The sequence below is a fragment of the Chionomys nivalis genome, chromosome 21 (assembly GCF_950005125.1).
Source record: "Chionomys nivalis chromosome 21, mChiNiv1.1, whole genome shotgun sequence".
Lineage (NCBI taxonomy): Eukaryota > Metazoa > Chordata > Mammalia > Rodentia > Cricetidae > Chionomys > Chionomys nivalis.
In genome coordinates, this window is record NC_080106.1 from 41,133,194 (window position 1) to 41,152,237 (window position 19,044).

At 50.4% G+C, this 19,044-nt stretch overlaps 1 protein-coding gene across 8 annotated transcripts in view; it reads left to right on the plus strand.

Annotated features, from left to right (window-relative positions):
- Nfix (nuclear factor I X) overlaps nt 1-19,044 on the plus strand; it is a 94,609-nt gene that overhangs the window by 28,587 nt on the left and 46,978 nt on the right. The window lies entirely within an intron of this gene.

Genomic DNA, 19,044 nt, shown 5'->3' on the forward strand with positions numbered 1-19,044 from the left:
GATGGTTCTGGGGTAGGAGCTGCTGTGCTGGATTTGTTTGTTAGGGAAAGAACACAGTGAGGTTCCTTAAGCTCCCTGCTCTGGGATGGATGCACACAGTGGTACCAGTGGCCCTGGGCCCCTCTGGAGCAGGGGGGCTTTGTGGGGAACAGGCCTGCCAGGAAACAGCCTGCTATAGAAGAAGTCTTAGATGAAACCTGTAAAAAGCTCTCCCTTTTTGTGCCCTAAGTGTTTCCTAGTTGCCTGTGCTCTTCTAGCATTGCTGTGTCTGGCCCGAGCTAGTTTAGTGCTCTGGCCTTGCCCGCCTACCCCCCAGCCTCATTTTTCTTTTTCTTTTCATAATTTCTTTCCACTTTTGTTTTCGTACAAATTGAAACAGAGATGCCTGGTTAATTTTTAGCCTCCACTCAGCTACGCCCAATTTACCGCCGCCTTTGAAACCTAAACGGGCCGGTACTCTGTGATTAAGCAAGGCAGAAGTGTGTTTACATTGTGCCCAACCAACTTGTAATGAGAGGCTAACAAACCTTTGTGTGTGTGTGTGTGTGTGTGTGTGTTTTCCTTGCCACTATTTCGGCATTTCCCCCTCATTTCCCTTCTTCCTCTTCTTTGTGCGAATGTGGCTTTCTTTAGCTCTGGAAAACCGAAAACCTGTCCTTCCCGAGACAGTGCCTCTGTGTCTTCCTTTGTATTCATTCATAAAAAAAAAAAGGCAGTTCATGCCACTGTGGTCACCCCTTGCCTGTTGGGAAAGTTGGGAGGAAGTGGCATGAGTGGATCCAGGCACTCGGCTGGGAGATGCTTCCAGGAGGCTGTCCTTCTTAGAGAGGACAGGGCTGAGAGTGTGTTGGAGCGAGGAAAAGTGAATTCAAGGTCTCTCTTCTTGCTCATTCCCTCTCCATCTGGCTTGAGGCAGTGGGTACTGCCATAGATCCTTCTTCTCTATAGATCCTTCTAGGCCTGCACGTGGCCTTAAGTGACCCTCGTTTGGGAAGGCCAGTTCCATGTCCTTCCTTCTCTCCCTGTAGCTTGGATTTTCTCCTTTTTTTTTTTTTTTTTTTTTTTTTTTTTTTTTTTTTTTTTTTTTTGTGGGGTGGGGTAGAGGAAGAAAGTGAAGGAGACAAAGTTATTCCTCATTCTCTGTCTATACAGCAAGTCAGGTTATGGAGGGTGAGAACTTGTCAGTGTTGGGGGTGCTTGGGGCTGCTCAGAGCAGGGGCCTGTCAATATTCTATCCCATAGCTCTTGCATCCATGGAGTCTGAGCCTTCCACTCCTAGAGCTTGGAACCCCAAAATATCTGTAGGGGAAAATCAGCATCTGTCTTCCTCCTAGGCTTCCTCCTCCTCCTTCTTCCCCACTTCTGTTGTTTAGACCCTGGTAGCTGCATTGTTTCCCTGGCCTTGTTTTGTTTTTAAGCCATGTATTTGTTTGGCAGGGTCTAACTATGTAGCTCTGACTGGCCTAGAACTTGGTGTGTAGACCAGGATGGCCTTGAACTCATTAGAGATCCACCTGCCTTTGCAGCTGAGGGCTGGAATGAAAGACAAGACCAACCAGCCCTAGGCCACATGCTTGGCTACTGCCAGTGTGGGGCTGAGAGGGGATGGTGTGCACAAGGAAGGAAACCGGTTCCCAGCCAGCCTCCTGGCTTCTGCACTGGTCTGGCAGGTGGAAGGGGCAAGGGGAAGGAACAGGGCTTCCTCTCCCTAGCTCATGAGCTCATTCACCCAGGAATATGAGTGAATTCATAGTCCACTGATGTTGCCAAGGCCGTTTCTGGCCAGGCTGAGGCCCAGTCTCCTCAGCAGATACCTAATACATAACTGAGAACATATTCTTTGCAGTTCAGGCACAGACTTTAGACAGTAACAATGAAAGTTCAGGATTTCTTGCTGGAATGGCCAGAATTGCACCTTTCTAGAGGGAATTTGGGTGTTGGTAAGGCCTTGTTGCTTGTTCTTTCCTAAGTCATTCCCGTGTGGCTGGTGTTCATGCTGAGAGGCTACCTTCCCCAGTTCCCTCCCCCCAAGTGCATCCAATGAGCCACAGTGTAAGAATGGAGGCCTAGGGTTGGGGGCTGGATAGATGGTCCAGTGTCTAAGACTACTGTTGTTCTTCCAGAGGACCTGGGTTCTGTTCCCAGCGCCCTTAACACATCACAACCATCTGTAACTCCAGTTCCAGAAAATCTGACCTCCCTCTTCTGACCTCTGCAGGCACAGGCTTGTAGGCCAGACACTCATACACATATAAATAAACAAATCTTTAAAAAGAAAAGCTGGGTTGAAGAGCTGGGTGGGGCTGAGCTGATGGTGCCAGTTTTTATGACTGAGCTTGAGATGGCAGGAGGCGTGAGGGTATGGCTTTGCTTCTAGGTGCCGCTGTCGTCCAGGCTCTCACAGGCCTTTGTGCCCCGGAAGATCCAAGAGATGACATAGTGAGAAGGAATAGAGGATGTGTTTGGGTGACTTCTACAACTTGGGTCTGAAGGGCTGCCACAAAGTCACCTAGCTGCGGTGAAGGAATGTCACCCTGTGTCTGTCAGCTTCGGCAGGGATGAAGCAGACAGCCCCATAGTGGAGAAGAGGATGTCCAGAAAGGGTGTCCCAGAGCAGGGGATGTGGCAAGGACAGTGGCAGTGGCAGGAGGAGGGCTCTGTGGCCTGGAGAGGTGCAGCCCAGTAGGCCCAGCAGCCTTGCTGACTGTCTCCAAAACCCAGGAGTGCTCTGGAAGTGGGAAGTGACCGTGGATCAACCCTCAAACCTTGGTGTCAGTCCTAGAAAACAGAACTCAAAACTATAAGCCCCTTCTTTACTTGTTGGTAGACAGCACCTCCTACACCCATCACAGGACCTCAGGCTGGAATCGTGTGTCCCCATTGCCCACCAGGACTGGGCATCACAGCCTGTCCTGGATCACAGTCTGTGTACACCTCTTGAAAAGCTGAGCCCAAATGCGACTGTCACATCTGAGATTTCAAAAGTCAGCTTTTTTTTTTTTTTTTTCCCTGAGACAAGGGTCTCAACTGTGTATCTCTGACTGTCCTGGAACTCACTCTGTAGACCAGGCTGGCCTTGAACTCACAGAGATCCAACTGCCTCTGTCTCCCTAGTGCTGGGATTAAATGCATGCTTTACTTACTATGTGAAGCTGTCTTGTACCATGAGACACCTAGCTGATATCCCCATTTCCCTAATTATCAGCTTGCTTTTGTTTCTAGTTCATGTAAATCAGAACCCAAATGAGACTGTGGTTGACCTGTCTAGTAGTGGAGGTCATTGTCATCACTCTCTCTCTTCCTGATCTCCACGACTTTTCTGTCAGTTTTTGTTAAGGGAACTGGGTCGTTTCTCCTGTGTGGTTTCCCGTGGAACTTCTGCAGGCTATGCACTCTGGTTTGGTGTGCCACCAGGCCCTGGGGTAGGCAGACTTGGCCTTATTTGTCATAGGGGGTTAGCTAGTAACTCAGGCTTCACCTAACGAACCTTTTCAAGCATGAGATATTCTGATTGACTCTGCTCCTGCCAGGAGTTGGGCTTAGAAGTTCGAGGTGGCTTAGAGGCCTGAGCAGGGACCTCCTGTGTCCTTCGCTGGTGGTGACGGTTTCCTGTTCCTGTCGGCTGAAAGCAAGTGAAGACCCCTAAGCCTTTTCTGGGCTCCCAACCCTTCTGGCGAGTCTGGTATATGTGGGAAAGACTGCCAGAGCACAGCTCCTTTTTGAGAGCTACCCTGAACACGGACTGTGTGTCACCCACTTGTCTGTGTCTTTGAGGCAGTGCCATCTGGTATCAGGGTTGGCAGAGACCACAGGGTCTAGGAACACACATTAGCAAGATCTATGGGTTGTTTTGTGATGCAATGTCTAGTCCCCTTGAGACTTTGCTGTAAGCAGTGCCGCCATTGCTTCGGTGATAGTCTCTTAGTCTCGCTCAAGGTGTACGGCTCACAGGTTAGAACCAGCTCATATACCCGCAGATGCCAGTTGTCACAGTGACCACTGTTAAGATTTGCCGAGCCCAGCATGGCTGTCTGTCTCCTTCACCTGTTTTCCTGGGATTGTCCAGGTAGAAGCAGATTGTTCTGTACTGTGGCAGTTTCCACCTGAGTAAGGCCTCCGAACTTCTCTCCAAAATGTCCTGGGCAGTGTCCCCAGCCCTGCCAGAGCCCAAGTGCACTTGCCATCTTGTGGCGGTCCGGCTATAGACTAGGAAGGTCCCAGAGCAAAACAAGAGTGCGTGGCTCCTGTCCGCAGTTATTGGGAACTGTGACATGGTAACCGCAGCAGAGGCCTTGAACCAAATGCAGGGCCTGCAGCACTAGGCGCTTGTGAAGCCAGCCCATGTTCTCCAGATCATCCGCTGTTGAGCCTTGGGGGCCCTGGCTGTGGACAGATTACCCTGACCCTTCCTCAGGCTTGGGCGTATTTCCAGAGCCCCTTGACCACCTGCTCCTGTCCTCTTTGTCCATAGGACTGCCTCCTGTCCTCTTTGTCCATAGGACTGCCTGCTCAGTCAGGCAGGGACCCCACTCCTCGCGGTTCACGGGGGTCTTAGTAGTGTTTGCTATGCTGACCAAGCTGGAACTGTACCATGAAGGAGAAAATGAAATGTCCTTGTCTGAACTGATGCTACAGAGATCGGACCTTGAGGAGTCAAGTCGGCTGGATGATCCAGTCCGTAGATACGGGCAAGGTGACCAGCCATACTCCGTCATGGGCCTGGCGGGTATGGGCCTTCTGCGGCAGGAGTGCTGGGGGCTAGCCACCAGAAGGACTTCCCGAGGAACTGTTTCACTTTTTGGCACTGCCAACAAGGGTGGAAGAATGCCCTTCATGAAGCACACACTTAGCCTATGGCAAGCAAGGCCCTGGTCTTAAGGACTCCCAAGTCTCTGAGAAGGAGGCCCTGTATGTGCCCAGCAGGTGAAGGCCTGAAGATGGCTTCTAGAAAGCTCTGTCCAGAATGCCCAGTAGGCACGAACCTGAAGTAATTCTTGCTGGAGAGAGGAAAGGCCTCAGGGCTTCCTTGGGGGCAGCTTAGTTCAAGGTGACCACAAAGAGGAGTCAGGGGCCTTCTTGCAAAGATGGGGTACAGAGAGGCAGTGAGACCCTTGTCCAGTATTCTGTGGCAGCAATTGCCCCCACTTTTTTCCTGGAGAAGGTGGCTGCCTCCCCAGCCCCTTCTGTTCCCATCCCCGAGGAGCTGCCACGCTTAGGTTATTTTACCCTTTGCTGTCGGATTCAGCCGTCCTTTCAAAGGCCCCAGCCGTGTCAGCGCTGGGCTAGCACAAAAGGCCTCTTTGATTTCTTGTTTGTTTTCATTTGCCAGCAGAGGGGGAGGGGGCAGGAGAGAAAGAGCTTCTGGGTTTTGAAATTTTTATTTGGGTTATTTCGTTCTCGGAGCTGGCTCCCTGGAACTCCTGTCTGAATTGGGGGCTTGGTGGCTGGGCAGAGGGTGCCCAAAGCCATGGGAGAAGGTGTAGGGCCCAGAATGTTCACCCCGCAGGACGAGGCTGATAGGCTATTTATTCATAGGGGTGAGGCCCGGGGTGGGAAGGCTCCTGTGGAAGCCTGGGTCTTGAGTAGTGGAAGGTCCCAAGTGCCTGACAGCAAGTGACTCTCCCGTTTGTTGTGTCCCCAGAGGGCTTGAGTGGTTGTAAATCTTGACTTTGCCGGGTTCCTTTTTCTGCTCCCAGACTCCACCACTTGTTTCTTTGGTTCCTTGGATGAGAGTGGGAACACCTCTAAGATACAAGCTTCTCACTTAGGGATTTTAGTATCTCCAGAATCAGCCAGAGCCTTTCCTGCCCCATGCCGGAGAATGGAGCAAGGGTGAGGGTCTGCTCAGTGACTGGGTGGGTACCTTCCTAGGGATGGTGTCCAGAGGCCAGGCATGCCACTTGTGTAAGGCTGGGGGCAGAATGGCATTGTGGAGGCCCATTTTAGCAGAGTTGAGACTGAAAGGAAATGGAGGATCTTCTTGGTCCACAGATGCAGACGAGGGACGCTCAGGCCAGCCCCTGCCAAGTGTATGCCTGAGCCCCATGTGAGTGTGCCCCGGCACGGGCAGGAGGAATGGTGTTGCATACTGTCAGGGCCCTGAAAGGGAGTGGTGGAGACTTGGGTTTGGGCAGGTGGTCACAGTCATCAGTAACAGGGACATGTGCCCACTGGGTGAGGGGGGGGGGGCGCTGCGCAGGGCCTGCTTGGCAGACGGGAGGAGGAGGCTGGGGGGCTGAGAGATAGATAAATATAGCTGATGGCATTTCTGATGATAGGTTTTTCTTGGCACTGAGGGCACCGTGGAGAACAGCACGACAAACGCCCGGCCCTACAGGCCGCCGTCGCCATTTTAAGCGTGTTTGAGCCGAAGCACTGTTGGCATTAGAACAGGGTCCCAGAAGGTGGAGGGGCTGGGGTGCAGTCGTTTGGCTGGATCAGGCTTTCCCCCCTCCTCTCCAAGGGTGCCTGGGTCCCTTACTTTATCTCCGTGGGTACTAACACCTGGCTTCTCTACTGATTTGGAAAATCCGTACGTTTGGAGGTTGCCCTCTGTGTATCTGCTTCCCAGGTGATGGCCCACCCTCACCTGGTGCCTTTACCAGGCAGGAGGAGATATTGGGCCCTTTCCCCGGTTGTGATGACACAGCGTGCCGCTGCCACCCTTCGGGTCAGGCCTCCGTTTGTTGGTATTTGGGGCACATCCCGTAACTGAACGGTAGTTGTCCACCCAGTCTCCCGGAAACTTTTTTGTCTTTTATTGATGGAGGACGGGGATTGGCCCCCTTTTAATTCCAGTTTTCCACTGAAGATCCAAAGTGGTGTCAGCGCAGCTTAACTCCTCATGATGATTCCTCCCGGATTCTCCCAGCAACCTGCTTTAATTCCATGCTCCTGGCTGGGTGTGTGTGCTGCTCTGGTAACAGGGAGGGAGCCCAGACCCAGACCGAGCTAGACTCAGGGACCCAGGAGGGTGCTCTCCCTGCTCCACACATTCTGTCCGCTGCTTTTGGAGGTTGATTTCCTCCTTTCAAAGGGTGACTGATACAGGCAGGCATCATCTTATTCATTCCGTAGAGGAGGAAACTGGAGGAGATGTCAACGGACTCAGGTCACAACATGAATTTCTGGCAGAAGAGGTTCCAGGTCACCTTGGCCTGAGGGTCTCCAAGTTCCTTGGTGGAATCTCAGAGGAGAAAACCTCATGAGTCCCCATGGGACTCAGTCCCATCCTCCTGATAGGAGCTGCTGCAGCCCGGAAGGGGAAGGGGCCAGAGCCCGGCTGGTAAAGCTCAGCTCAAGGGCTCCCCCAGCTGCTAAGCACGTGGGGAAGAAACAGCCGACCCCTTGCCCACTGTTTCTCTCTCTCCCCATCCTTTCTGGAAAAGCTCCCTGCTTCTGATCTACACAGAGAGGAGCTAAAGCCCGGGCTCTCTGGACTCTCCCCTCTGCAGCCAGGGACAGTTCTTATCACACCACCTTGGGACTCAGGGGAGATCACTTGCTGGTCCTGGGCTGGGGAGTGTGTAGGAGATCCAGGTACATGGCCAGCCAGGCAAGCAGGATTTGGGATCCATAGTCCTTGTTCTGCCACACCCTTTCCCTGGGAGTCTACTTGGGGTCATAGTTTGAAATAAAAAAAAATAAATTTAATTATACTAATTAACCAGCTGATTGCTGGAAGTTTTATAATAGTCAACAATTCGTTACCTTTTATGAGCCTTTTCAGTGGCTCTCAACCTGTGGGTCGCGGCCCATTTGGGGGTTGAGTGTCAGGTATTTACATTACGATTCATAGCACGATCATAGTTACGAAGTAGCAATGAGAATCATTTTATGGTTGGGGTCACCGCAACACGAGGAAGGTTTAGAAGGGCTCCTTCACATGGATGCACCTTTTGTTTTCTTTCTTATGCTGTTTCTGTGGTGCCAGGACTGAAACCTAGGACTGCCCACGCTAGGCATGACCTTTGCCACTGACCCATTCCTTACCACTTCCTTAACATTTGAAAAGTCTGGCGCTGAGTATATAAAAACCTCTCCTAATATACTAAGGGCTAGGCTAGCCGAGAGACTGGCACGTGGGTCAGAATTCCCCTCTGCTTTCGAGTCTAAGACAGGGCCTGACCTCTCACCTCTGGTATCAGCTCTTCTACTGCTGGGCTTCCCCAACACACCGCTTAACACTCTAGCCAGACCATTCTGTGCCATGGGAACAATCCTGGGCACTGTCAGGTGCCTAGCAGTACCTCTTAGACTCCACCCCCACCAACTGCTTGTTATGCCTCCCTTATCCAGGTGTGACAATCACCATGCGCCCAGATATTTTCTGGTGTTTTCTGAGGACAAACTCATCCCTGGTCGAGAGAGAGCCCCTATCCTGGAAGAAACTACCTGTCCTTACCACTTGCCTCTCGAGTTTGGGGCCTCCTTTACCTCTGCTCCATGGAGACTGGACCTCTGAACCCTTGCTCTTCTCCTGTGCTCTTCTCAGAACCCTTGCTCTTCTCCTGTGCTCTTCTCAGATGCCTAAGCAGCAGGACCCTTGGGTTGAAGTGGGGCACGGGAACCACCTGTGTTCTGTTTCCATGGGGATCATACGCCTGCCTCTGGTTCTTGGCTTAGGGTGCCATCTTGATTCCTTGTGTTTCATCTCTGTGTGTGCTGTGGCTGCTGGTCTGGCAAGTCCCAGCCTGTGCTGTAAGCCAGTGACCCTTCCAGGATCATCCGTAATCCTTCAGTGTGGAGTTCAGACCAGAACAGTCATGGCAGGGTCTTGTTGAGTATTTGATTTTCTTTATTACAGAGTAAAGTACTCTTCTGAAAATTTAGACAGTGGAGAAGCAGAGAGGATACTTTCTCAGTCCACCATCTCATGCCTGCAGAAGGCTCACTTCACAGTTCCATAATGGTGTGTGTGTGTGTGTTTTAGATCAATTCATATACCAAGTAACCTTTAAATATAGCAATATCTGTTTTAAGAACAGATGGTATATTTGGGATAATTGAATTGGCTTTATCAGTACCACTGTGGCCTTAACTCTTCCCACCCCAATTTCTCTGTCCCTGTGCCCCCTCATGCCAGCATTCCTGACCCTGCCTTTCCCCTTCCCCAGGTGACAGTTTCATCTTGTCCTTCCTGGGAGAAAGGTGACCAGCAGAGTGTGTCCTGGTGTCAGAGTGGCCCACATCCTGCTGTGTGTTTGTGGGGAGGGTGTTCCTAAATCAGTGTAGCCCCGATTACCATACAAGTCAGGAAGGCAACCTCTCATATTTGGGCTCTTCCGCCTGCCGGAAGGAACTGAGGAAGGAGGGGAAGAGGCCTGACTGGACCCAGACATCCACGTCTGGCTTCGCAAGCCTTTCTTAGAGGATGAGGATACCTGAGTGTGGGGTAGCACCCCCACCAACTGACCTGGCTTCTTTGAGACTTCCTGCCTTAAAAGGGTTGAATGCCACGGAGATGTCAGTTGCCTCTAGAGTTTATTCCATTATATTGTTGTTTCATACTTAAAGGAGGGGATGGGAGCATCAGATACCAAAAGACTTAAGAAGAAATCCAGAGAGGGTTTTGTAGCTGGGCCTTCCGGTCTAGGGAAGAAGGCTCCTGTTGAGAGACTGAGAGACAGGCAGTATGGTGACACCTGATGACTCTCCTGGACTGGGCGGAGCCTCAGGAAGAGATCAGGAGATTCCCAAGAGGCAACTTGCAGGAGGCTGGCTGGCCCAGTGCGGCCCTTGGGGAGTGTGTCCTTATTATGCCTGCAGATTATATCCCCATTAGTGCATAATTATTATATAATGGGCATTATTGCATAATGGCAGTTATATAACAGGTGGCCCAGAATACAGACAGGGGGTATAATAAGTGTGTATCCCTTGGCTATAAATAGCCACCAGCCCCACACTGAATATGTGGTCACACCGAGCCATATTATAAATACCCGCTCTGGGCTATAAATTTCTGAGCAGTGACGTCAGCGGCTATGGTACCTAGTTAGGGGGTGGTGGGAGGGACCTGATCCCCACTAGCCACATGACATCATTGTTTCCTTAGTAACAAGACCGCTCCCCAGGGGACCAAGTGAGGAGAGGCCTTTAAAGGGAGGCAGCAGATGGGTGGGGGTGAGGACTGAGCCTGTGACTGACCAGAGTAGGGTTCCCCGGGTGGGTGTTCCGCCCATCTGCTAACAGGGAGGTAGGCAGGTCAGCCTTAGGGCTCCTTCTGTGCGGGCAGCATGCAGGTTAGCTTTAGTCTCTCTTCAGACAGAAAAGATGAGCCGAGATGTTTCTTCTGTCTCTGTGTCTCTCCGTGGTTTGGGGACTCTTGCTGAAAGGGAGTGGACTATGGCCAGACTCAAGCTCTGTGCCATTTCTCTAGCCGAGGTTTGAGGTCAGAATCAGCTGGAGAGACAGAAGAAATGTGTGAGCCATTTGACATAGGCCTGCGAGCATCGCTGCTGTGGTGGGGAAGAGGAGACAGGAGGTGTCTTGACCCAGCAGAAGCTGTGAGATGGAGTGTAGACATAGGAGACATAGTTCCTATGGAATGATAACGAGCCAGTCCCGTGTTCCCGCATTAAGGAGGTTCATGTTATCTACTAGGGCAGGTAGTGAAGTTAGTTCGGGGCAGTGTGCGTAGAAACTTGTACCCTTTGCCAGGAGTTCCCTGGTTGTGCTACTGCCCCAGGAAGCTCCTCAGTTCCTGGGAGCCAGGTGGCTTGGACACTGAGTTTTAACCAGTGGTTATTTTGCCCTTTAGAAACATCTGATAATCATTGTAGATTTTTTTTTTTTTTGACACGGTCTCGCTACGCATCCCTGGATATCCTAGAACTTGCTCTGTAGATCAGGCTGACCTTGAATTTACAGAGATTTGCTTGCCTCTGCCTCACAAGTGCTAGGATTAAAGATGTACACCACCACTCCCAGCTAGTAGATACTTTTAAAATATTATTGTGTGAATGTGATTGTGATGTGCAGTATGTGCGTGTGTGCCACCGCGAGTGTGGAGGTCAGCGTGTATGCCAGTATGACTGTGGAGACCAGCATGTGTGCCAACGCAAGTGTGGAGGCCAGCGTGTATGCCACCGCGAGTGTGGAGGCCAGCGTGTATGCCACCGCGAGTGTGGAGGTCAGCGTGTGTGCCACCACGAATGTGGAAGTCAACGTGTATGCCACCGCGAGTGTGGAGACCAGCATGTGTGCCAACGCAATTGTGGAGGCCAGCGTGTATGCCACCGCGAGTGTGGAGGTCAGCGTGTGTGCCACCGCGAGTGTGGAGGTCAGCGTGTGTGCCACCGCGAGTGTGGAGGTCAGTGTGCGTGCCAGCGCGACTGTGGAGGTCAAGTTCTGGAGATCAACACGGACGGTCAGGCTCCTTCAACAACTGCTCACTCATCCTGCCAGCCATGCGCATACTTGTTTGCCCCACATTGGTACAGTCTAGTGCCCAGGACAGTCCCTCAAGAACAAAGAAGCAGTGGCCACATGTATCACCAGTCCCGAGACGGAGTTTTGCAGGCCTTGCCGTGCCGTGCGCTCTCTTTAGGATGTCCGTTGTCTCTGCTGGTGACAGAGCTACTCAACTTGTCTGTGAATCTCTTAAAGTTGTTCCCAGTGCTTTGGGAGCCCATGAGCCCCACGCCCAGTATACAAATCCCAAGATAAGGAGGACTTGTTTTTATGAAAGCTAGTTTCCCAGACCCCTTGACTGGTACTGGACAGTGCCCCCAGAGAGGCTTCAAGTGATGGGACAGGTGAACGGACAGGGTAGGAGAGCTTTAGTCCTACTGTGGCATGTGCGGTTTACAGAACCCTGGTCTGAGGCTCTCTGATGTCATTTGTATGTGAAGTGCCCAACAAACACTTTCTTCACCTGGATCTACCGTCTGTCACTCACTACCTGGCTGCACTTGGCGCCCTCTGCCTCTGACCACATGCATAACATAGCCAATTGGATTGTGGTTTCCACTGGCCTTAGCTGGAACCCACAGATGAACCAGGATGGTGGTGGTACATTGGTCTAGTCTTCAGAGTGGGAGACCTGCTGAATGGCAAGCAGAACCCTGTGTGTGTAAAACCTGACTTTGGGGTTTGGATCTGGGATGGGGACGGTGGATGAGCATTCATGGGGAGGCAGGGTGCAGGGTCTGTGTGATGGCCCCTGCCTGCAAGGCCAAAGGGAGCTCTGTGGGGAGCTATGCTGTCTTCAGACACAAAAGCTTGTGCGTGTCAGGGCAGTAATCCTCGGTATATTGCCAGCCAGAGAGATGGGGCCAAGGGAGCTGCCCCTGCCCTGAGGATGGGCCAGATGCCTTTCACTTATTTATGGTACCGTGGCTTATAAAGTAGGCCTCACACACAGATCTCTGGGCATAGTTTCAAATACATGAATTTCTTTTAAATTAAACAGCACACACACATTTGCCTCTCTCTCTCCTTGCGTGTGTTCAGGCACACTCGGTCTGTTCGAGTCATGGGCTGCCCAGAAGTGTTTGTAGCCATGTGGGACGGTAACTGAAGTGATGGCACCAAAGCCACCAGCTAATATTAGATTTTATAACCCAGAGATTCATTAATATAATTACTCACATGCCAGCCTGACTTGGCAGGGACTCGTGAATTGTGTTCCTCTCCAACAAAGTACTCTGGCTGCGGGATGCCCTGGTGAGTTTGAGCCTGTTTGTGTGTAGGCAGAAGGCATACCTCCTTCGTTCCACTCTGGGAGAGGCCAGGTACTTCCATGGTAGCTGGGCCAGGCCTGGCTTTTTGTGTCTTGCCAGGAGACAGGCCCCTTTGGAGCATCTGTGGCAGATGCAGGCGGTCCACTGCGAGGGACCCAACTCTGCAGATTTTACTGGGGCTGGAGTGGATTTTTTTCCTCCCAAGTGACCCTTTGCACATAATGGCATAGGCTTCTCTTGCTAGGCTTCCATCTTGGAGCCGGGACTATATATATATATTTTTTTTTCTGACTTTGTATATAGTAAAAACTATATATACGATTTACAAGTCCATTTTGGATTTTTTAAAATTTATTTTTATTTTATGTGCATTGGTGTTTGACCTGCACATATGTCTGCATGAGAGTGTTGGAACCCCTGAAACGGGAGTTACAGACGGTCTTGAGCTGCCATGTGGGTGCTGGAAATTGAACCCGGGTCCTCTAGAAGAGCAACCAGTGCTCTTAACCTCTAAGCCATCTCTCCAGTTCCCATAAGCCCATTTTGAATACAGACTCACCTTCCAGTGGGGATAGCTGACAACCTGTCCTTGAGACAATACAAAGGCCTTCAAGTGGCATAAAAATCAGGAGGAAGGCTCCGGAACAGGGAAGTCAAGGTAGGGAGAACAACAGGCCTTGAAAGTGGGTACCCCAGGGGAGAATCCTGTCATTGCTTCTGTAAAAGCAGCCTGCTATGGAGTGAGAAGCTGTGGGGTTCCGGGTTGAAAGGGAGCTGGTTTTTCAAAGTACTTGTCTTCTGTTTGTATGAATGAGATGTCAGGAAAATGGAGGGAAGCGGCCCTCTTCGTGGCCCTTCTGCCTGGTCATCTTGTTGCAGGTGCTATTGCTCAGTGTGTTCTCTGGCCCCGGGTCAACTGGCTCCACCTTCACCCAGGCCATCCCATCACCATCACAAGACGTTATTTTTGCAGGTAGAGCTCTTCTAGGCATAGAACAGACGTAGTCTCCAGTCTCTGTCCTCTCCAGTCAGCCCTCGGGACATCCTGATGGCCTCGTTCCTGTGCCAGATCTCCTCCTCGTTCTAGTTTGGTGCCCTGTGGCTTGGATTAACAAGGAGTAGCCCTGGGCCCAGTAGAAAGCTTGCCTTCTGTTCTGTGGTTCCTTCTGACCTCCTGGCCCTTCAGGTTCCTCCTGCAGCAGGCTGGGAACCTGCCTTCTTGCCCTTTCTCCTAGGAACTGCTCTATGCCAGGGTCTCCTGGCCAAAGACAACTCCCGTCCTCTAGCTGGGATGCAAGCTTCCAGAGCTGGAGGCTGGGTTTGGTTATTAGCGTTGGATTATGGGAGGAATGTGAGCAGGGAGGGAGGTTTGCTCCTCGGCTTGGAACATATATACCCTTGACCATGCTGCCACTGCTGTCCCTCACTCGCCCAGACCTTACGAGTCTCCCTTTTGGCTTTAAGAGTCTCCAGACCGGGCGGTGGTGGCGCACGCCTTTAATCCCAGCACTTGGGAGGCAGAGGCAGGCGGATCTCTGTGAGTTCGAGACCAGCCTGGTCTACAAGAACTAGTTCCAGGACAGGCTCCAAAACCACAGAGAAGCTGGGCGGTGGTGGCGCATGCCTTTAATCCCAGCACTCGGGAGGCAGAGGCAGGCGGATCTCTGTGAGTTCGAGACCAGCCTGGTCTACAGAGCTAGTTCCAGGACAGGCTCCAAAGCCACAGAGAAACCCTGTCTCGAAAAACCAAAAAAAAAAAAAAAAAACCACAGAGAAACCCTGTCTCGAAACGCGCCCCCCCCCCAAAAAAAAGACTCTCCAGGTGCTCTTCTTCCTTTCTGCCTAGTCCTCAGCCGCCTTCTTCAGCCCCACCTACCCATCCTTGACTTTAGAAACCTGTTTTTCTTTACAAAGTCCCCCTTGTTGGGTGGACGGGCAGCAGGGACCCTGGATGCAGAGACGTGGACCTCAGTCTGCTACATTGTGATGTAATTTAAGGTCACTTCTATCCAGTTGCTCTGTCTGTCTGTCTGTTTGTTTGTTTGCTTGAGACAGGGTTTCTCTCTGTAGCCCTGGCTGTCCTGGAACACTGTAGACAAGGCTGGCCTTGAATCACAGAGATCCACCTCTGCCTCCTGAGTGCTGGGATCAAACCCCTCTAACCTACGCCTACCCCCAAGGCCTCTCCGGTAGCATTTTGTCATTTGGGATAGAGTTTCTTAGAGAACAGAAAGAAAGCTCAAGAGGCTAAACCTGCCTCAGGCAAACTTGGCTAAGTTTGCAGGGTCAAGGATTTGCCGGGGGTCTGTGCCGCCTGGAGAGTGTCGCGTGCTTGTGGCTTCTCATTTGCTTCTCACTCCATCCATCCACAGTCTATCTTTTTTTTTATTCTTAAAACTTAAAAAAACCAATTTTTACATTTATTTACTTTATTTTATATGTACTAGTGTCCTGCCTGCCTGCATGTTTGTGCACCATGCGTGTTGTGCCTGTTATCCACAGAGGACAGATGAAGGTGTCCAATCTCCCTGGAACTTGAGTTACAGACAGCTGCAAGCTGTCGTGTAGGTGCTGGGAACTGAACCTGGATCCTGTGCAACTACGGGGACTCTGAACCCTGAGCCCTCCAATCTCCTCTTTCTTAAAACATTTTTTGAGGGGTGAGGGAGCTTGAGATGGGATCTCATTCTGGAGCCCAGGATGACTTTGAAATTGTGGCAATCCCCATGCTCCAGTCTCTGGAGGTCTGGGACTGTAGACATGTGTCTTTTTAAAAAGTATATATTTTTTAAAGCCAGGTGGTGGTGGCGCACGCCTTTATCCCAGTCCAGGGAGGCAGAGGCAGGCAGATCTCTGAGTTTGAGGCCTCTGGTCTACAGAGAGAGTTCAGGACAGCCAGGGCCACAGTGAAACTCTTTCTCAAGTAAACAAACAAAACAAAAATGAAAGATGTTTACATCCATACAGTACATGTAAAATAAGCTTAAGGGAGTTTAGAAGAGAAAAGGAGAACTATTACGAGTCTCCATTTAACAACTAATCTTTTATTACACTTCCTAAAGCTATTCATATATATTTTGAAATTTTATTTAAAATTAGAGTTCTGGATGGTGCTTTCATTTGGAGTGTCTTGTTTGTTCTGTCAGGAGTCGGGGTCCACTATGTTACCTCGTTCTTACAAGGCTCCAGGGATTCACCTAACTAGGGAGCTGAGTTAGGGAATGAAGAAAAGACACACACACAAAACAACGACAATCAGACACACAAAGACGTGGACACATGAATACACAGACAAAAAGGTGGGATTGGGTGGGCTGTGCTCTCTGATGGAAAAGCCTCAGTCCCCCACCCTAAGCTCAGTGTGTTTATATTTATTTATGTATGTATTTATTTTGTGGGGCTTTTCGAAACAGGGTTTCTCTGTGTAACAGCCCTGGCTGTCGGGGAACCCACTCTGTAGACCAGGCTGGCCTTGAACTCAGAGACCCGCCTCTGCCTCCTGGGTGCTGGGATTAAAAAGTGCTTCTCCGTGCCAGGCTATCATTGTATTTACTATATTCAGTTGAACTGAGAGGCAGATTTATTGCCTACAGTGGAACAAGGAGGCAGGTTTATCTAATATCTGTAGGAGCAGACTGTATGGGAGAAGCCTTCAGGCTGCCAATATTTGGGGGAGAAAGGTATGGTGGACATTTTCTACACACACACACACACATACACACACACACACGTCAACACTCTCACTCAGACCCAAGGAAGGCTTTGCCATCTCTTTTAACCTCACCTGGAGACAGCTTTACCATTTCCGTGGGGCTGAGTCTTTGCGGTTCTCGACATGGTCATCTTCATGGCCAACAGCACACTTTTACTGGAGACTTCATTCATTCAGAGCTTCCTCTGCTCTCCACACTGTAGACGATCCATGCCCCTGCCTCCCAAGTGCTGGGGCTAATGGTGTGTGCTGTTGTGGCTGGCTTGGGTGCTGCTCTTGGACTTGATCATTATCATGTGTCCCATGGCACTGTTGGATGATTCGGTGCCTTAGCCGTGCTGCCCTTGATTCTTTTTTTTTTTTTTTTTTTTTTGGTTTTTCGAGATAGGGTTTCTCTGTGGCTTTGGAGCCTGTCCTGGAACTAGCTCTGTAGACCAGGCTGGTCTCGAACTCACAGAGATCCGCCTGCCTCTGCCTCCCGAGTGCTGGGATTAAAGGTGCGCGCCACCATCGCCTGGCTGCCCTTGATTCTTAATATTTCTAATGACGTCTGTTCTTTTTTTCCTCTTGGGGATAAAATATTTCCTTTTCATGTAGGTGCTATAGGTACTCATTAAAACATTTTAAAAACGAGAAGCTGAAGAGTTGGCTTTTCAGTTAAGAGCACTGGCTGCCTTTCCAGAGCCCCGTTCAATTCCCAGCATCCACTTGGTTGCTCACAATCGTCTGTAGCTCCAGCCCAAGGGGATCTGGCGTTCTTTTGAGGCACTCATGTGATGCAAGACATATATGCAGGCAAAACATCCATACACATTAATAAAAATTAGATAAATTTTACTATAAACCTAAATTAAATAATACTCACTATAAAGTTAAGGATAACCCCTGGTCCTCTGACCTCCACCTCCCAAGTGTTGGGATTACATATGTGTGCTATCATATTCAGCTTACTTATTTTATAAAGAATTAATATAATAAATAAAAACAAAATTTAAAAGAATGCAGCTTGTATGGTAGAACACATTATAATCTCAGCACTTGGGAGGCTGTGGCATGAAAATTTTGAGTTCGAAGACAGCCTGGTATATATACCAAGACCCTTGTTTACTAAAAAGAAGAGGTAAATCACATGCTTTTTAGGGCTTGTGATATGGTTCAATCGGTAGATTATTTGCCTAGCATGCATGAGTCCCTGGATTCTGTCCCAACACCATATAAAAATTAGTGTATAGTGCCCTCACACGGAGGAGGCAGGACCAAGGTCATGAGGTCGTGACAGCTCTAGGCCAGCCTGAACCACGTAAGGATCCCGTCTCAAATATAAGAGTCGGCGCAGTGGGTAGGAGCACCTACCGTGCAAACCTGACCCCCTGAGTGCAGTCCCAGAGTCCATGGTGAAAGGGCCCATCAGCAAAGGGAGGGACTTCCGGAAGCTGTCTGATATCCACACGCTAGCTGTATCATAAATAAAAAGTCAAAAATTGTAAATGTCAGATATATTTTTAAAAAGTATGCTTTTTAAACGGCAGCATGAAATTTCATGATGTACAATTGGATGTAACTTCATCCCAATTGTAAATTCAGCCAGGATACTTGGCGGTCACAGCTATTTACCTGCCTCAGGTGACGCTTCCTAGGGACTGAGTTGCTAGTTGAGCCATCTAGACTCTTCTGAGGATTTTTCTCCTACTTCAGTACTTACGTCGCTGCTTGTTATCAGACACTGAAAGCATCAGACCCAGGCTAACTCACTACGTTCTGGCTGTTCCCTGCTTACATGCTTTGAGCCCTATAAGAAGGATGCTACTGCCATCACCTGTCCTGTGGGTGCCACCTCAGTGCGCTCCTTCATCCCGTGCCTGTGGACACGCCCCATCGCTCCTGTCTCTCCACCAGCTTCCTCTCTGTTCTCCAGCTGTGCTGTATGGGAGTCCTAACCCTTCTCTGGGCCTCTGGAGCAGCATTCCTCTTTGGGCAGTCCTGGAAGGGGATGACCGGATAGTCCCAGCTTTTGGTCCAGGGACTTCAAAGTGGCTCTTAACACTGTCTGGTGGTGAGCAGCTAGCTGCTGGCAGCGCATCTCTAGTGCCCCGCTGAGGTGTGTACAGTAAATGCTCTCACTCCCCCGAGGAAATAGGGCCATCTCTGACCTACCTGGTACAGCCCATGTGGCCCAGAGGTGGGGTTAGGAGGAGGGAAACCTTAGGTCTGGACTTCAGGTGACTTTTGTTCTCTTTTTGTCTCTCTGTCTCTCTCCTCTCCCTTCTCCCTCTTCCTCTCTCTCTCCCTCCCTCCATCCTTGAGACAGGATTTTACATGGTATCCATGGTTGGACTAGAACTCACTCTGTGGACAAGGCTAGCCTGAAACGTGGTTATCCTCCTGCTCCTGCCTGCTGCTAAGGTCACAGGTTCTTGTTATGCGATCCCAGGCTGACCCCAAATCTGCCTGAGTGGCAGGATTCTAAGCCTGTGACATCACACTCAATTTGGAGTTAGGACTTGGACTCACCCACTCTCACTCCACACTCAGCAACCTTTCCCCGGGTATCATTTCTTACCTCTTGCTTGGCCAATGGGAGCTGATTCTGTCTTGGGGTACCTGATGTCCCCAACTCCTGTGTGATGTTCCTTCTTGTCTCAAGCC